This window comes from Myotis nattereri (assembly GCF_964212035.1).
Source record: "Myotis nattereri genome assembly, chromosome: 6".
NCBI classification, from domain to species: Eukaryota; Metazoa; Chordata; class Mammalia; order Chiroptera; family Vespertilionidae; genus Myotis; species Myotis nattereri.
In genome coordinates, this window is record NC_138081.1 from 69,722,343 (window position 1) to 69,742,721 (window position 20,379).

At 39.2% G+C, this 20,379-nt stretch overlaps 1 protein-coding gene across 1 annotated transcript in view; it reads left to right on the plus strand.

Moving 5' to 3' along the window:
* EPM2A (EPM2A glucan phosphatase, laforin) overlaps positions 1–20,379 on the plus strand; it is a gene marked incomplete at both ends in the record, with an annotated part of 290,693 nt that overhangs the window by 246,773 nt on the left and 23,541 nt on the right. Inside the window, 2 exons of the transcript XR_013996164.1 lie at positions 4,423–4,618; positions 5,675–5,854. The remainder of the gene's footprint in view (positions 1–4,422; positions 4,619–5,674; positions 5,855–20,379) is intronic.

A 20,379-nucleotide genomic window follows, 5' to 3' on the forward strand; every position in this document is an offset into this window, starting at 1 on the left:
ATCAATAATGAGCCCAGAAACTATTCTAAATTGAGTCTGACTTGCAAACTTTTGTACATTCTGCTAATTCTCTTTAACTAATACTTTATTATGCCTGCTACTGAGGGCTTCACCCCTGGAGCTATTGTTGTATTGATATCTACTGATAGGGAGGATGAATGGGAGGTCTGCATCAGGTTACGTAGTCATGGGGCTTGGTAAGGTGGTGTTATAAACTGAATGTTTGTGCCCCCCTCCAATTCATTTGCTCAAACCCTACTCCACCATGCGATAGCTTTAGGAAGTGGGGTCTTCAGAAGGTAACTGGATTAGATGAGTTCTTGAGGGTGGTGTTCTCATGAATGGGATTAGTGCCCTAACAAGAGTCATAAAAAGCTTGCTTCCTCTCTGTCTGTTCTCTGCCATGTAAGGACAAATGAGAAGTCAACCATCTGCAACCAGAAGAGGGCCCTCAGCAAAACTAGACCATGATGGCACCTGGTCTCAGAGTTTGAGTCTCCAGAACTGTGAGGAATAAATTTCTTTTGTTTATAAACCACCCAGTTTATGGTATTTTGTTATAGCAGACTGAGCTGACTAAGAGGTGGTTGTCACCAGGCCTGTACTGGTATTTATCCATCCTTTGTAACTTGATGGAAGCTATTTTACTTGTTACATGCCTCATAATACTATGTAGATAACTTAAGCTTTGCCATTTTTTCATTTTTTTGGTTAAAGCTTTTCTTACCTGGATGAGGAAGGATTGCTCCATAAGCTGGTGGTGACCCAAAAGACACCAGATCGCCACGGAACCTGACTGTGAAAACACTCATGAATTCAGGAGGTTGCATGTTAATAATAATAATAATAATAATAATAATAATAAAATATTAATAGCCAATATTTATTTTGCTAGACACTATCCTACATATGTTCTATATATGATCTCACCTGATCCTTCTAACCTACTGAGATAGGTATTATAATTACCCCTATTTTAGAGAAGAGTAAACTGAGCCATAAGAAGTTAAAACCTTATAAGCTGCAAAAACCTTAAAAAAATTTGATCCCAGGCAGTAAGATTCTAGAACATGTCATCTCAAAACTATTCTGAACTGGAATAATATTAACAGATAAGCAAAGAGGAGAGCAGCAGTGAACATAGAGATACTAGTTTAGTCAGTGATGAGGGACTCAGAGGGTGGAGGCTGGACCATCGGGACCATGGGATGGGACAATCTTTGAAACTGATGTCTATAGCTGACACATTCGTATGGCCCATTTCCTGTCACCATATGTGTTACAAGTGTTTACCCCATAGTCATTAATATTTCTATCCTGCTTTAACCCAAAATATACATAACAAGAATAGTTGCCAAGGATATGGAGTTTGGAGAACTGTAAAAGTACAGATAAGAAGCTAGGAGAGGTGGCAAAAGGAGTTAATGTTGGTTTCAACCCAAATTTAGGTTAGAAAATGTTTCTACCATATAAATATTTGGACTTTTTTTCCATAAAAAGCCCACAGGGAATTGATTCCATCCAAAGTGGAGTTAATGTCTCCCAAGGCAGGTGGAGTTTCCTTAATTTCAAACACTTCACATGATGCCACTGGGAACTTAGGAAAACACCTTTCCAACACAGAAACCAAAGCTATTCCCCAAAAATGTGATTTGGCCTAACATAGTCACTAAATTAATCCTGGACAGGAATGCCATCATTTAGAAGTCACTGAGAACTGCACAGCCCCTTTATCCACACATACAACGCCCCATCACTAAAACCCAGGAGTACAAGAAACTGCATTGGGAATAACCAATATGTGACTTTCAAAGAAAAAAGGAAAAAACAAACAAACCCAATATGGGTCAAAACATGAAGTGCATTTAAGAGAAATATGATTCTTCTCTTAAACATTGAAAAGGGGAAAAATCAGATGATGAGGATGATGTTGAGGTCACTTGCCATTTGTTAAATATTTAGTGTGCTCAGCACTATAATAGACTTTGAAAACATATAATTAGGAATTGTTATCCCCATTTTTCATATAAGGACACTAATGCTTAGAGAAATCAAGCTATTTGCCTGAAGTCCCACAGTTATTCTTTCAGTGGTAAGATTCAAACTCAGTTTTCTGTTACAACAAACTTGTACTCTTCACTGCTAAGCTACAGGATTTTTGAGGAGATAGAAATCTAATTCCATCCTTCAGAGGATTGTAGACAGAATTCACTCACCATGCTGCATTTCCTGCTTGACTAGAATGATTTAGGAAGGCACTAAGGAGCTTTTATAGAGAATCATAGGGGCAGTGGTCCTTGTGCAGACTGTCCAAAGTCCAATGGTCTACCATCCCCCACCCATGAGGCTCCACAGAGGTCTGGTTGTGCTGTATATTTATGACCACTTGGTCAAAGGCATTTGTAAAACATTCATCCAAACCTGCTGGAAATCCTTTTTAGTTTATCGTTCTTCAGGAATTAACCCAGATTTTGCTAAGCTTAGAGTAAGGAATGGAGACAAAGACCACAGCACCTCAGAAATTTAAATGTTAAGTAGAACTGAGACAAACATTTTCAGAAAATTGGAATTAAATTTTAGTTATTTTGGAAAATAAGCAGCAAATCAACAATTAGGTTTCACTTTTATTTATTTTTAATCTTTATTGTTGAAAGTATTACATAGGTCTCCCTTTTCCCCCCATTAACCACTTCCAGCCCTCTCCCATCCATCTTCCTTCCCACCCCCTCTCCACCCCAGACCCTCACCATCCCATTGTGTGTCCACAGGTTATGCATATATGCATAAAGTTCATTGGTTGATCTCTTCCCACCCACCCTCCCCTGCCTTCTCTCTGAGGTTCAACAGTCTGTTCATGCTTCTATGTCTCCGGGTCTATTTTTGTTCATCAGTTTATTTGGTTCATTAGATTCCACATATGAGTGAAATCATGTGATACTTATCTTTCTCTGACTGGCTTATTTCACTTAGCATTATACTCTCCATAGGTTTCACTTTTAAAATTTCTTGCAGGCTATTGAAATGAATTCTTTTATAAATTATGAAGAGGTACCCTGGGTGATTTGGGGAAGTGGGTTCCTGGGAGCTCTGTGCACAGATGCAGTTGTTTGCTGATAGGCCATTAGCAGACTCTCCAGGCATACCTCAGACAAAGGCCTGAGGATTGATACCCATTGAGAATCACTCTTGTCCCGCTTTATTTTTAGTCACTTTCTTTCTCTCTTCTCAGTGATTTTAAAAAATAAAAAACCCAACTTAAGCTTTAGCCCAGGAGTTGAATAACTTAAATTTATGCATGTCTTCAGTCTTCCAAAATGTCTTATTTGTCCACAGATTCGTTGATAAGGAATCTCACAGAGCGCATTATTTCTAAAAATAGGCAGTGTGAGGAATAGCCACCTGACCTTGGCCAGGCACACATCAGACCTGGGCCCTTTCCACCTGCAAACCAGAGGGGTGATAGAATAACTGTGGCAGGTGCGGGCAAGTTCCATCATGAGAGAACTTGCCACACAGCCCAGGAATGTGGTCAGTAAACAGCCCCGAGCTGTCAGATTTTTCATAATATCTTCCAACTTTGGAGAGTCACCTCACTCAAGGCCACAAGCTTCCCTGAGGTAGCTGGCATCTGGTGATTGACAGGCAGAAGTCACACAAAACAAGTTTGTTAGGCAATTTACTTGAAGTGAAAACCTGAATGTCGGGGCCCCAACTCCAATCAAGATGCACAGGGCACTGGTCTCTTCAGGAGATCCTGATGCGCAGTGACAGTTCTGATGATCTAACGAGCTGGGCCCATGACAGGTCAAGAAAAAACCAGGATTCATACTTCGGCTAAGAGAAAATTGCCAGAAGAAACCAATCCCAAATTGTACCTAATCAAGGTGGAGTCTCAGCTTAATTTTGATTCTGTGAGCCGCCTGGTCAGCCTGCTTCATGGCACAGAGAATGAACAAGTAGAAAATGGGGCCCAAAGCAGCTTAGAGAGCAGAATAGTACCATCCCTGGACTCTTTTGTTGATAATGAGGAATTGCCAACCTTTAAACACAGGGAGCAAGAACTTTATCATAAGCACCATACTCACATATTTCACAAATGGTTGAAGGTTGGTTATATAAATCCATATAAGACAACTAATTTTTAATAGAAAAATCAGAGAAACATGAGCAAGCCAAAGTAATTCAGAAAAAAGTAACAACATGAAGAAATGTAAAATCAGTTCCTCTATAATAACTAGAAGCAATTTTGGACTCAAATGACTATCCTTTGTCCATCCAACAACCTGCTTCTTCCTTAACACCAGTGTTTGGGTTTGGTAGCAGAGTTATTTGATCTCTGAAGAGTTAGGTCCTCCCCCATCTTCCATAGAGAAGAAATAAGAGGCAGTAGTCTGGATTGACTGAAATTTTTTTTCCCTACAGCTAAGAAGACAGAGCTTGAGGAAGGGAAGACTTTTATCCTATTTCTTCTGTCCAGTCTCGAGTGGTAGGCACCGGAGCAGTGATTCTCAAGTTCTGGTCAACATTAGAATCATCTGAGGAACTTAGTGAACATATAAAAGGCCAGGGCTCTGTTCTTTAAGGAGCCTGAGACTCTGTCTGCCTTGTCAGCTTCCAGGTAATTCTAATGCACACGAAAGTCAACTACAGTTAGCATTGCAGCAGCCATCCTGTGTCTGAAGGAAATTCATAGACACTGATTCCCAGATGAGAAGCTGAACCAATCCCAGCAGTACTTACTTTCAGGCTTCTTGCTATGTAAAAAGAAAAAGAAAACCTACTAAAGTTATTGTAAGTAATTGTGGCTAAAAGCAGCCTCAATTGATATATAGCCAAAGCAAAAAATGAATCACAACAACCAATTATAATATCCTCAATGCCCATAGAATCAAAATGTTCCAGTTGCTCAGAAAAAATTCAACTTACACCCTAAGGCAGTGATGGCGAACCTTTTGAGCTCAGTGTGTCAGCATTTTGAAAAACCCTAACTTAACTCTGGTGCCGTGTCACGTATAGACATTTTTTGATATTTGCAACCATAGTAAAACAAAGACTTATATTTTTGATATTTATTTTATATATTTAAATGCCATTTAACAAAGAAAAATCAACCAAAAAAATGAGTTCGCGTGTCACCTCTGACACGTGTGTCATAGGTTTGCCATCACGGCCCTAAGGCCAAAGAAAAATTACTCCTCTAGGCCCACATGAAGGAGACACTGCTTTCTATGGTGAGAAATACCTTCAGCAATATTCCTGCAATATGAAAAGAGAGCATTTTGTATAATCTCTCCATGGTGTCTTAATGCAAAGTACCAAATCATAGTCCCGTAAAAGTGATTTTGGGGAATAAGATACAGACTGCAGGGGATCTGACTTAATCCAAGAATTAAATGTAAACTATCTGGATGATTAGTTGTTGCATAATGTAGAAAGGTAAAAATAAAAAAAGCAAATCTAAGAATGCATTTCTTAGTATGGGCTTCTCATAATTTAGTTTGACAATGTTTTCTGACTTCTGATACAAACGTGAAGTTCTAATTTATTCATAGTTACCTAGTATTTACCAAATAGTACGTAATGCTCTTATCTTCCTCAACTGTATCATTAAAGTATAAGTTAATTTTAGACTCACCTGTTCCAGTTGCATTTAATTTTTGCTTTGCATCTTCAGGTATCTTCTCAGGCTGCACACTCACTCACCCCAGCAGCCTCTGAAAAGTGTTCAAACATTGCTGCTACCTTTTAAGAAGAGCACCAGTTGCCTTGGAATCTTGTGGTCAGAACTGCTCCTGGAAAGTGCATGGACATCTGCCATGAATGAAAAAGTGCTGGCCCTGAAATGCAGGTGCAGGTGAGGGACGATTGCCCCTTTGCTGACCCAGCACTACTTCCAAGGCTCAGATCTGGACCTGGTCGCTAAATCTCACTAAGTAGCAAAACTATTGTCTTCTAGTTTTGTGCTGTCTTGGCATAATTGTAATTCACAACAAACCCACAGTTTGAGGCGAAACATGACCAAATACTGGGTGCATTTCCATCAAAATCATGAAAACAGCTATTTAATTATCTTCTCCCTCCACTCACAGGAAGACTTACTTTGTCTTTCGTAAAATAATTATTCCGCTTATCTAGATGCCTTTCATCCTTCTGTCCTCTAAAACTTCACTCCATCAATCATCCCTGTTCCTTCACCTTCGATCCTTCAGTTTCTTCTCTTCTGATTAGAAACATGTTTCTATATTCCCTGTCCTACAACAAATCCCTCCCTTGATCCTGCCTCTGCATTGAGCTACTGTCTAATCTTTTCCCTTTAAAGGGAACTTCTAAAAATAACAGGCTGTGCTCAGAGACTTCACTTAAAACACCCTCCTTCCCCCACTTTGGTTTACTTTCCAGTGCCTTGAAAAGAGGATCTTCCCCTAATATTCTGCAATATCTTGTTTTTTAGAGTGACTTCAATAAACTAATTATTCAACTGCTTTTTCACATTCTTACCTTCTTCTTTAAACTGTCTGACATTACTGACTACTCTGCTTTTGAAATTTTCTTTACCCTTGATGTCAGTGACAACACTTTACTTTTCTGGTTCTTATTGTGACTTCTATTTGCATGATAAATTTTAACTGTTTTCTTCTCAGGGAATCTTATGGCTCCCCTATCTTCTCCTCGACACACAGACACGCAAGTACACATTCATACATACATGCACACAGAAGCTGTCCATGGGAGAATGATGTTATATCCATTCTTGTCCTCAGTGGAAAATGACTAGTCACCAAGTGAAGGGCTAAGTGAGGCAAATTGAATGGAACAAGGTTATTTAGCCCCCTTTAGACTATAGGCAAACTCAGTATCCCAATTCTATTCCTGGTTCCTTTCTCATCTCACTGTAGCGATCACTTAAACAGTATCCACATTTATTTACATTCAGCCCAAAATTTTCCATTTAGATCCAGACCGGAATAGCTAATAGCCAGTGATAGTGGTAACTCTGACGACCTCTGAAATACTTCACATCCGAAGCTGAGCCTATCATTTCACTCACAACCAGCACCCAGCTAAAAACAATGGTATATTATTATTTCCTAACCTACAAGCCTCTTGATTTTATGTGTATATAAAAATAACTACAATTTTGAATGTAACAGTTTCCACCTATATCTGTCTCCTTATATGACTAGTGAAAGAGAAAGGTCCCAAAATCATATAGATTTAAGTTAAAATTGAATTCAAGACCTAATCTGACTTTTGGATATTGCTCAGTTCTTTGCTATTTGTTTTATCAAGGAATGTATGACTTTGAGTGATTTGCTAAGTTCCCACCAAAGACAACCAATGTCAGTATTAGCTACATAAAGAGCTGAGTCCAAGTTTATGCAGCAAAAACTGGGTCTTTTATTATTCCACAGTTACTGGGTGGGGTGAAAAATAAAGTGGAATTGATTTTTCGTGCTGAAAATCCAAAAGAAAAAAAAGTAAGAGAAATTAACATTTCTGAATGTTCCTGTATATCAAGCACTCTTAAAAAGCACTTTACATGTGTGCTAATTCATTATAATCTTCTAATAACCCATCAAAATGGACAATGCTATTACTCCCCTTATACAGATAAGGTAACTTGGGCATAGAGAAGTTCTATTGGCAGTCAATAGTGGAGTCAGATTTCAAATTTAAGCCAAAAGTCTGTTATGTTACCTGCTTCCCAAATAAATCCCAGTAGCATTTTAATTTAGTGACAATGTGCTACATATTTAATTCTCCCATTAATTCATTCTATTATCTCCATTACCCTGTTGAAAACTTCAGGACTTAGTATTCACTATTTGAAAAGTTGAAATTGCAAGATACCAATATTTTGATTTTGCTCCAAACTACCCCATCCCACAGAACTTTTCAAGGGAAACACCTAAAATGTTTGAGCACTGCCTCAGCCACTCCGATATGTAGATCTAAAACTGAAGTGGTAATTTTGTAGCGTGACCCAGTCACCCCGGTCACAGTTTATTCTGAATGGTGCATGACTTAGTCTGAGACAAATGATCCCTGCCTTGGGAATTTGGAACTGGAACTATCCCTAGGTGTCTCATTTGTGACCTATAAAAATGGACACTTTTTGAAAGTTATGCTCCTCTTGTTAAGTTGTATGAGTTCCTGTAAATGTTGGAGATTAAACCCTTATTGGTGATAACATTGGCAAATATGTTTTCCCATGTAGTGGGCTTCATTGTTTTGTTGATTATTTCTTTTGCTGTAGAGAAGCTTTTTATTTTGATGTAGTCCCATTTGTTTATTTTCTCTTTAGTTTCCATTGCCCTAGGACAGTGGTTCTCAACCTTTCTAATGCTGCGACCCTTTAATACAGTTCCTCATGTTGTGGTGACCCCCAATTTCATTTACAAATTGAACATAGTTAAAGCATAATGATTAATCACAAAAACAATATGTAATTATATATGTGTTTTCTGATGGTCTTAGGCGACCCATGTGAAAGGGTCATTCGATCCCCAAAGGGGTCTCGACCCACAGGTTGAGAACCGTTGCCCTAAGAGCTGTATCAGTGAAGATACTGCTTCGGCATATGTCTGAGATTTTGCTGCCTGTGGATTCCTCTAGTATTTTTATGGTTTCCCGTCTTATGTTTAAGTCCTTTTATCCATTTTGAGTTTATTTTTGTGTATGGTGTAAGCTGATGGTCTGGTTACATTTTTTTGCATGTAGCTGTCCAATTTTCCCAACACCATTTATTGGAGAGACTGTCTTGATTCCATTTTATGTTCTTGCCTCCTTTGTCAAATATTAATTGAGTATAGTGGTTTGGGTCAATTTCTGGGTTCTCTATTCTATTCCATTGATCTATATGTCTGTTCTGGTGCCAGTACCAGGCAGTTTTGAGAATAGTGGCTTTGTAACACAGCTTGATATCTGGTATTGAGATCCCACCTACTTTGTTCTTTTCAATCAAAAAATGGGCAATGGACCTAAATAGGTATTTTTCAAAAGAAGACATAAGGAAGGCCAAGAGACATATGAAAACATGCTCAAAGTCACTAATCATCTGAGAGATGGTGGGAATGCAAACTGGTGCAGCCACTGTGGAGAACAGTATGGAGCTTCCTCAAAAAACTAAAAATGGAACTCCCATTTTACCCAATGATCCCACTTCTAAGAATATATCCCAAGAAACTAGAAACACCAATCAGAAAGGATACATGCACCCCTATGTTCATAGCAGCACAATTTACCATAGCTAAGATTTGGAAACAGCCTAAGCGCCCATCAGCAGATGAGTGGATTAAAAAATGGTGGTACATCTACACAGTGGAATACTACGCTGCAGTAAAAAAGAAGGAATTCTTACCATTTGCCACGGCATGGATGGAACTAGAGAGCATTATGCTAAGCGAAATAAGCCAGTCAGAGAAAGATAAATATCACATGATCTCACTCATTTGTGGAATATAATGAACAACATAAACTGATGAACAAAAACAGATCCAGAGTCAGAGAAGCATCGATCAGGCCATCAAACCTCAGAGGGAAGGTAGGGGAGGGTGGGGGTAAGGGGGAGAGAATAATCAAAGGACTTGTATGCAACCATATAAGCCTAACCAATGGACACCAGGGGGGTGAGGGTATGGGGGGGAGGAATAGGGGGATAAGGACACATATGTAATACCTTAATCAATAAAGAAAAAAAGAGAAAGTTATGCTTCTCTATATGGACTTGGGAGCAAGCACAGGGAAAGAAAAATATACATTCATGGAGTAAGCCAAGATAAAAGACAGGAGGAAAGATTCTCAAGCGTTCCACAAGAGCTCCAATCCTCTGGCCCATTTCTGAAGCCCAGTGGACATCATGTCTTCTGGTTCCATGATACACTTTGGCATCCATTCACACTTGGGGATGTCTGTCTGGTATTATCCTTTTTCTTTTTGTTCAGCTGTTTGTTCAATTGTGTCTCTATATTACTTGCAACCAGAAGAATCAAAATTAGTTTACCAACAGACACCATCACATTTGGAAAAAGTATGTATATATTCTATATTCATTTTGTGCAATTAAACATATTTGGAATGCATTCCTTTTATTTTTGCTGAGACATTTGTCAAGTATTTTACCAGCTACACTAATCTTTGAAGGTTAACTCCTTGAAGGGAGAGATGAGAAAGAATAGTTGAATTTTGCTAGGCCAGGTTCATCAATAAAACTGAGTTATTTGCAGTTCTACTTCCATGAAGGCACATCTTTTTTCATGTTTATTATCTACTGCCATGAAATAAAGCTCCTGGCATGTCAAAGAATGCTGAACATACCGTATTTCTTTTGACCTCTATTTCCAGCTCCAGAGTCAAAATGGTACCTGACTTTGGCAGCTTTCCAGCCAGCATCTGGGCCTCTTCACAGCTGGAGGCCCTGGGTTACTGGATGGGTGACAAGCCTACTTGTAGCCAGAATATTGGAACTTGAAGACCAGTGAAAGGGCCTTCTTCCTCCAGAAACTGCCCTCAGTTGCTTTTCCCAGGAAAAGGAAAAATAAAACTTCAAAACTATTGCACCACTGTCCAATTATTTTGATCAAATGCCAAGTCTAGAAGATAAAGTCATAGAATAAAAATACTATCACTCAAATGAGCAGTGACTAACATGGAACATTGGGTAGTAAAAATTAAATCAGAGCCAACTCTGTGTCATCACATAGAGCTTGTATTTTATTTAACTGGACTATTCTCAATTTCAGTGATGCTTTATTGCTAGGAATCAGGTGGTTGGGATGTGATATTGGTGTTTTATTTAGTGAGAGTATTTACTCTATGATAGCTAATGAGTGCTTAGTGTTTGAGAGGGAAAAAGAATAGGAAAAAATTTTCATGGGTAATTTGAGTTAATGTTAAAAAGAATCACTGCAATTATGGTTAGGCTGAACAGTAAATGGTCCTCTCAAATATTTGAGAACAATAACTTGCTACTTACTTTTATAGTTCCTTCTTGTTTTTCTCAGGGATCATTGTCACGTCCATACCTGGCTGTAGATGCAGATTTGGCATATTCTTACTCAGCATTGATGATGCATTTACAGGGAAAGTATGATGGAAAGATCTTTGGAATCAGATGAGCTTTGTTGCAAATCCCAGTTCAGCCCCTTACTTGCTTGGGTCATAAACAGATAATAATTTAAGACTAATTGACATTACTATATTAACATTGACTTCATTTCTTCATTCCAACAACTTTGGTCCTCATGTCAGAGGTATTCCTGTGCTGAGATGGCCTGCAAGTCCAACATGCTGGGTCAACAGATTCTCCAGGGTTCCCACTGAAGCATGAACAGGGAAGACAAACCAAAACAGCCTCAGGTGTATCTTTTCCTCCCAAGAGCTTCAAGAATCCATGGAGAAACACTTATGTAAGCTAGCATTTAAACTTCCCACTACCATCCTAACAGCTGAAAATAAGTCCAGAATTTCCAAAATAGAAGCTGAGAACCACTAAGGAAGGACCATTTGGGATTTTACATTTTGAGGATGTGACTTTCCTGGCATCTACTGAACCCAGATCCTTCCAGCTGGTGCTCTTGGATTTCTTAGCAATCAGATCAGACAAAACCCATCAAAGGGACACATGTGTGCAAGGCATATGCTACTCCACAAAAATCTCCCAATATTTTCTATAGCCTGGAAAGAGTAGACAAGTAGAATAAGCAACACTTCAAAACTCTCTTTCCTCCAGTATTTCACTGTCCCCCATATTCCACACCCTCCAATTGGCCAACACTTGCTGAGCTAAGGAACCCCTCTCCTCAGTGCAGCACCTCCTGTGCCATGAGGTGGAGAAGCAAGAGGGTGCATATGTGGAAATAAAACTCGATTTTATTCTTCTGCTTCACAGCTATAATTACCTCCAATTACCCCACTGAAGAGTGATCTTATGTTTTCTCTGATGATTCTCCCACTGAGCGGGTTCCATATTGGGGCATTGTTGCAGAACAGTTTCTGTACCTAACATCATAGGATTGAAGCCCAGCCCAGTAGTTTGGAGTGGGTCAGTTTATAGTCTCATCATGTTACAATCATCCATCTATATTCTATATAGAGGAGGTGTTAGCAGGAATAGGCCCTTCCTCAATCTTGCCTCTTTGTCTTAAAGTTTTCATGCATCTTGAGAATAAATTTGAAGCTGGCAGCCAAGACATCATGAACTTAGAGGTTTCAATCCATTTCTTCTGTCCAAGGGGAAAAACTAATTTGATATTTAAAATAGGCTGTTGTGCCCAGGGCATGCAGTCAAATAAAGGTCAGGTAGGAAGAGAATTATTGATCATCAATTCCCTTTCAATGTTGCCCTTCATCTTCTAATATGCTATCTTATTAATCTAAAGATCATACTGCAAATCAGGTATTAACATTCCCATTTTTATATTTGAGTAAGTCTAAGCTAAATGGTAAGATGCCTGAATTTAGCTCAAAGCCATATAAGTTAAAGAATTTACTCACAAATGTCCATGATTTCTGACCAAACACATGATCTCTCAAAAGCTAGATAAAGCAAAGAAGGATTGGAAACATATCAAAGAAAGGGAAATAAACAGAGTCATTTTATTGGCAATGGAGACAACTCTATAAGTGATTTCATTGGCTCTGGCAATAAGCAGAAGGCATCCACCGACAAATGCCTCAATCATGATGTAATCTCTAGCTTAGAAGTGATTACTATAGAAGATATAACAGAGAAAATGGTACATTTTAACAATTCTTTATCATTCATACTTCTAGTGAAGGAGTTCTCAGTCCTTCTGGGAAGAAGACTTTTAATTTCTCCAACAGCAGGGTTGGGGAACATCTGGCCCACAGGCCATATAAGGCCCTAAAATTTATTTGACCTGGCCCTGCCAGGGCATTAAGGGTGGGTTAATTAAATGTTTGACCAAATATAGCAGGCTAATTTTTAAGTTGATAATTTTGTATGGCCCCTGAATGATGTTATATGGCCCATGAATGATGTTATAAATATCCAAGTATCCTTTGGAAGAATAAAGGTTCCCCACCCCTATCCTGCAGCATTTAAAAACCTGGGACACTTGGAACTTCTCTGCTGGTATTGTGTTCAGAGCCAATTATCAATCATATAAGGATATTGCTTTATTGCACATATTCACATATTTTTAAACCCAGCTTGTTTATCTACTTTTTATTGAGTTTTATATAACTTGTAGCTAGCTCCAAAAATAAAATTCAGTACTAAAGGATAAAGATTGGCTACTGCAGCAGACAGTCCAAAAATGTATATTAGATTCTGAAAAGAATTCCAAAAATATTCTGAGCAAAGACAGAAAAATTGGGTTGTCTATGATTTCCAAGAAGCTTATTTTGAAGGGTCTCAAACTCCTACCAAATAAAAAATTAGGCTATGTTTGCTATCATTTTCATTATCTTAAGAGTAGCATTTCCTACCTATAGTATGAAAAACAAACAAACAAGCATTTCCCAGATTTATGAATTCAGAGAGAGCACTGGCCATGAACCTGTATAAGTTATACAGGTACTTGGAGCATTGTTTTCCTAAGGTATCATTTTTTGTCAGTGTGAAACTGATGTGAAATAAGTGATATATATATATATATACTCAGAGGGATTTTGAAAAAGTAGGAAGAGCACTGCCTAAAATATGAATGTTCAAGGGCAAATCAATCAGATTCTGTTAGAATCATCACCTATTGAGATCTTCTAAAAAAACACAAGCAATTTGACTCATCAATTGCAGCAGACTTTGACCACAAATAAAAACTAGAGCTAGGATGTTTAGCCAAGTAGTTAGAACTTCAGCTGAAAAAAGAGGAAAAGAATGAAAGAGATTGTCCAAATGTGGTATATGTTTGCAAATCTGCTCAGGGTGTTAAGGACAAAACATAGAGCAAGAGATTAATGCTTCTGTACCAGGACTAACTAAAAAAATAATAAGGAAAATACAGCTTTTTGTCTGATGAGAACTTTGTGGAAACTGATAGGCGAACTAAGTATTTGCCTCCTGGATTACTAACAATATTAACATATGTGTTCAGAAGGATAGAAGGAAGTCCGTATTGGGGGACTATTCTCAATAGTTCTCTCATGTTTCTGTTGAAAGTCACTGACAGATTTTTCCCCTGGACTATCTTTTTCAAGGGTCTTTTTTTAAGCAAACATCTTTGAAAAATACAAAGAATGTCTTCCCCATGGGCTGAGAGCAGACTTTTTTTTTCTGTCCAGGATAATAAAGAAAATGTGTCTCTTTAAAAGAATGCATTTTCTCTAATCAAGTTCATCACCAGGACACAAAACCACTGAATGTACTGCATTTACCTGGGCTTCCCTGCATTATGCCCTTGGGACTGTGGAGGAAGGAGAACCAATGTGAATATAAAGTCTATAAGGCCTGCTGTGCCTTGAGTAATAAAGTTCTTTGTCTCTGACTCAAGAGTCTCCTGTCTTCTGCAAGCATCCATGAAGCTACCGTTTTAGGTGGTAAGATGGGTAACATTTCAAACCTCTCAGAGTTCTTGAGAGTCTCTAACTTCCAAAGACAGAATCACATAGGATCTTTATATAATCTCCTTCAAAGCAACAACTTTTAGTGCCTTAGAAGACAAGGCAGGCATATTCTATGTAATAAAAGGCCAATATGCAAATTGTCCCCTCAGGAGTTCGACCGCTCGCTATGACGTGCACTGACCACCAGGGGGTAGCTCAGAACAAAGGAAGGCCCCGACCAGCAGCCGGCAGCCAGAGGAAGGAAGGCCCCAATTGGTCCTGATCATTGGCCAGGCCTAGGGACCCTACCTGTGCATGCATTTCGTCCACCAGGCCTCTAGTATCTTTATAAGAAGACAGATGCAAGCATGAGAGAGAAAAACAAACTATCAAGCACAGAACCAAAACCATATTTTAAGTGACTTACAAGTGAATATCATAGATGATAGATAGATAGATAGATAAAAATAGGTAACAGATGGCAAAGAGAGAAAGAGAAAGAATTGAGTGTGTATTGGGGAGTATATGTGTATATATGTACTTTCATGTGTGTGTATGGATAATGAGCATTAATATATAAGTTAAGAACATATGCATACAAGAATAGAATTTGTGCTTCAGATTTTGTAGTTCAAAATTTGTATTTTAAAAAGAGTGTTCCTCAGGCAAAATATCGAGCCCTCCCTCAACAAGATGAGTTGAGAATGAAGTAAGTTGGTTTTCTTTTTATTTTTCTCTTTGATTTCTATCTCTGCTGAACCTTCAGGAGAAATGATGCTGTATGAAAATTAGGTCTAAAATTGGCTCATTCATTTCAATTTTATTGCTTGTTCCCTAAAAGAAAAATGGAGGAGCAATAAATGATCTCTCGCCTCAGCATTATCAATTTATATTCACTGTGCTTTATATCTTCCATTCAGACATCGTTGTGTCCTGACCTTCCTTTTAATTTAGTTCCAACATATTTTTAGCATTTATCTTATGGTTGGTCTCGAAAACTTCTAGAGCATTTCACAGCTGTCTGAGGTTACATTTCATGAAGATCTTGATCCCTTAGCTTATTTTTTACACACAGCACCTAAGTGCAATGAAAGCTTTAGCTTCAGAGACCTCAGATAGCCTTAGTATATTTCACTTGGATGTTATTTTTTTAGGAAATTTGGTATATCAGCACTAATCTGGGTAAGAAAAATAAATCGAGGCCGAATATAGGTTTATCTAATTTCTAAAAGACATATTAGCAGCATGCACCAAGAAAATCCATTTTAATGTCCCCTAAACCATTGACTGAATGAAAGAGACTTCACTTCATTGGAGGGTCCACATGAGGCCAGAGCTTCAGAGGTGAGCTTCTCAACATATATGCTACCCCCACACCTCCAAAAGCTTATGATTCTGGATTTATGACACAACTCCTTACACTCATTTTCTTTTCTTTTTATTTAAAAAAACGTTTGTATTGATTTCAGAGAGCGAGGAAGGGGGAGGGAAATATAGAGAGAAACATTGATGTGAGAGTGAAACATTGATCAGCTGCCTCCTGCATGCCCCCTATGGTTGATGGAGCCCACCACCCCAGCATGTGCTCTGACCGGGAGTCAAACCCATGACCTTTTGGTTCATGGGTCTATTGCTCAACCACTGAGCCACACTGGCTGGGAAGACTTACTTTATTCATTTTCTTTCTTATTAACACAAAGTCTAGAAACTAGTAAGAGGATGGGGATTTGTTTTTTCTCAAGGTAGTCAGGATTTATCAAGAGTGGGGCCTGACAGTTCCTATTACTTCCTGTTTCACTCTTCATGCTTTAGGAACACCTAACTATGTACTTTGTTGTTGTGCCCTCACCTTTCTTACCACAATATACCTGCATAATATAGCTTTAATTTTGAAATAAAAAAATTACCTTGCCTCCATTTCAAATAGATGCTTAATCTCATTCCTAATGTGAAACCCCTCTGTAAAAGGTCTCTCTCACTTTTGACCTCATTATTTTGCATGTAACTTTGGGTCTAATTCCATTTTCCAGAAAAATACATATTTCTGTAAAAGTGATTGAAAGAACTATTTTGCTAACTTGCTCAATGAGAAATGAAGTAAAAATAAAAACTGGGCACAGCAAAGATCTTTTAGTGGAAGGATTATTACCCCTCCTGGTCCTGACTCTGTCCCAGGAGTTTATTAGTCATTTATGCTTTATTAGTCATTTATAGTTCCCAGAGTTGTCAGCTGTGGAAGCAAAACAAAACCAGTGTCTTTTCTAGATTTCATTAAGGTCTATCCAAGTGTCATGAATATCTTATTGCCACTTAGAAGGTTACAGATCTCCTTACCCTTTCTTTGCTTCAACCATTTTCTCTTTTACTTCAGAATCTCTTTACCTAAGTCCTCTTGGTTTATTTCTGTTCTCAGCACATTTGTGGAGCAGTTACACCCAAAATTCCGGGTTTCCTAAAAGCTAGAACCTAACTGATGCAGTTGCCAACTTTGTCACCTTCCTGAGCTTATCCTTGATGATGTGTCCTTAAGTTTTGTGAACTTCCTGGGGTCTGTTATTGCAAGTTTATGTTTCAGGACTATTTTTTAAACACATATTAAAGCATGTTTTGATACCTTCTAACTCTTCACCACAAAAATGTTTTCTTTAGTCATTCAGCAAATATATAGAGTGTCTACCATGTGTCAGATTAAGTTCTAGGCACCAGGAATCTGGAGATTCATTAACCATGGTTCCTGCTTTCTTTTTTTACAACTGCTCTGAAATATTAACAGGTGTTTTCTGTTACTGACACTTGAGCTCTGAACTGTCAAATGCACTCATCTATTTGAATTCCCTTTCTATATTGTATCTTTCACTGGGTAATATACATAAATAAAACATAGAACTTTTAATAGCTAAAACTTTTAAAAAAGTCTATGTAGAAAGACATGGCCTTTTAACACAGATTTTATACTCTGAGCAATTTAAAGAAGAATTATCTTAAAGTGGACGGAAAAGAGCTCAGGACCAACGTTAAGAATAGCTCGGCTCTGTCACAAAAACACTACACGGATTCAGAAAAGCCACTTAACCTTTTGGATTTCAGAGTCTTTATCTGTTAAATGATGGGTGGGAGTAAATGTTCTCTTAGCTCTCAGATCTAAAATTCAATGATTCTAAATTTAATTGTGTTTCAGGTATGAAATACTGTTCCAAACACATTTCTCATGGAAATTCAGTGAAATGTAAAAATTCAGTCAGCATAGTGGAATTCACTGGATATAAAGGGCAGAAATTGTGCTGAAATTCCCTGCCACTAGCAATCTAGGGGGATAGCTAGGCCTGTCCATGGATGTTGGAAATATTTAGCTCTCAGTCTGCTTCCTATCTCGGCTCCTCTCTTGACAAAGTCAGGCTCAGTGCCACCATATATCATGGGTCCACTATGACTATTCTTCTGTATCTGCTGATGGTCTCTCCAAATTTATTAGCAAAATTAGGTTGAAAAAAAAACTATTGTGATTGGAGATGCATGAACATCAGGACTGGTAATCAGAGCAAGACAGCGAGGAATCCATATAATAAATGTGTGCATGTGATGAAAACGGATCCTTCCTGTACCTTGTGGGGATCTGCCATTCCCAATGCTATAGTCTGCAGAGAACCAGAAAATGAAATGTGGATTAGAAAATCATATTTGCAATTGCAATGTTGATGACTGTAACATTGCCTTCTCCAGGGCAACAAAATAGGATAAACTGCAGACACTTTATTCATGCAATTGTAAATGCATATGAACTTAAAGACAAAATATTAGTACATAAGATTTACTACAAGCAAGATGTCTTGAAGATGAATTCCTACTACTCACTTAATGAGTAATCGAAACACATTTTAGATATTGGTTCTGATTTAAATTTTTAATTTTTTCTCTTCAAATAATCATTTTTCTCTCTGATGTGGTTTTGTTAGAGATGTATTTTTAAGACAAGCTCTTCTTGGTCTTTGCTACTATGTCTGCATGCCATGGAGCTGGTGTTTGGCTTATTCCTTAACTTTATAATGGATAATGTCATAACTTTGTAATGAGTCTTAGTGTCTACTGACTTAAAGGACAAAAAGTCAGTGAAAGATCTTCTGTATTCTATTTTCATGGACAACCGGAGGGTTTCTAAATAAATAAATTTACTTTCATTGGACCTTGGCCAAACATAAAATTATATAGCAAATTATCCATAAATATGAATAAATTATTATAAAACAATGCCACAGAGCAATTACACTCATTTTCTACATTTCCAATGTAGTATTTAGAAACATACACTATTCATCATTTGAGAAATGTGATTTAACTCATAGTGTTTCAAAACCTGTACTATCAGAAGATTTCCAATGGCTTTATTGTAAACTAGAGGCCTGGTGCACGAATTCGTGCACCAGTGGGGTCCATTGACCTGGCCTGTGGGATCAGGCCGAAACCGGCTCTCCAACATCCCCTGAGGGTCCCAGATTGCGATAGGGCACAGGCCAGGCCAAGGGACCCACTAGTGCATGATTAGGGCTGGGGAGGGATGTGGAAGTTGGCCAGCCGGGGAGGGACTGCGAGAGGGCTCCACCAGGTGACTGGACACTTAGTATATTAGGCTTTTATTATATAGGACTAGAGGCCCAGTGCACAAAAATTTGTGCTCTCGCGGGGGGAGGGGGAGCTCTCAGCCTGGCCTGTGCCCTCTCGCAGTCTGGGATCCTTCAGGGGATGACCACCTGCTGGCTTAGGCCCGCTCCCCAGGGGATTGGGGCTTAAGATGGCAGTCAGACATCCCTCTGGCAGCCCAGCAGCCCTCGGGGGATGTCCACTTGCTAGTGGGGAGCAGGCCTAAACTGCAGTCGGACATCCTTAGTGCTGCTGAGGAGGCAGGAGAGGCTCCCACCACCACCACTGTACTGGAAGCCATCAGCCTGGCTTGTGGCTGAGCAGAGCTCCTCCCATGTGAGAGCGCCCTGACCACCAGAGGGCAGCTTCTGCATTGAGCGTCTGCCCCCCTGGTGATCAGTGTGTGTCATAGTGACCAGTCATTCCCAGTCTTTCTGCTGTTAGGGTCAATTTGCATATTACCCTGTTACTATATAGGATAGAGGCCTGGTGCATGGGTGGGAGCCGGCTGGTTTGCCCTGAAGGGTGTCCCAGATCAGGGTGAGGGTCCCGATTGGGTGCCGTGCCAGCCTGGATGAGGGGATGATGGCTGTTTGCAGCTGGTCACACCCCCTTCAGGGAGGTGGTCCCCACTGGGGTGCCTGGCCAGTCTGGGTGAGGGGCTGAGGGCCGTTTTCAGGCTGGCGGGTGACTGAAGTTCCCAACCTGTCCTTTTTTTCTTTTCTTTTTTTATTCTGGGATTTATTTACCTTCTATGGCTGTCACTGGAGCTGAGAGTTGGCTTTAGCTCTGAGGCTCAGCTCCAGCTCGGAGACCTCAGCTGCTGAAAGCAGGTATCTGGGCTTTGTTTAACTTCTATAATTGAAACACTGTTGCAACTCCAGCTCTGAGGCCCGGCTGGATGAAAGCAGGTTTCTGGGGATTGTTTAGCTTCTAAAATTGCAACATAGTTGCTTAGAGTGCAGCTCAGAGCTGGGCAGTGGCAGGCAGGGAACCTTGGCTTCCCCCATCACTGGAGCAAGCAAGCCTCCTGTTCACTTCAGCTGCCTGGCTGCCAGCCGCCATCTTGGTTGGCAGTTAATTTGCATATCCTGCTGATTAGCCAATGGGAAGCGTGTCGGAGGTATGGTTAATTATCATGTTTGTCTATTATTAGATAGGATGTATACAGCAGATCCTCAAATGACATAGTTTCATTTAAGGTTATTTCATTATAATACTGATGAGATTCCTAGG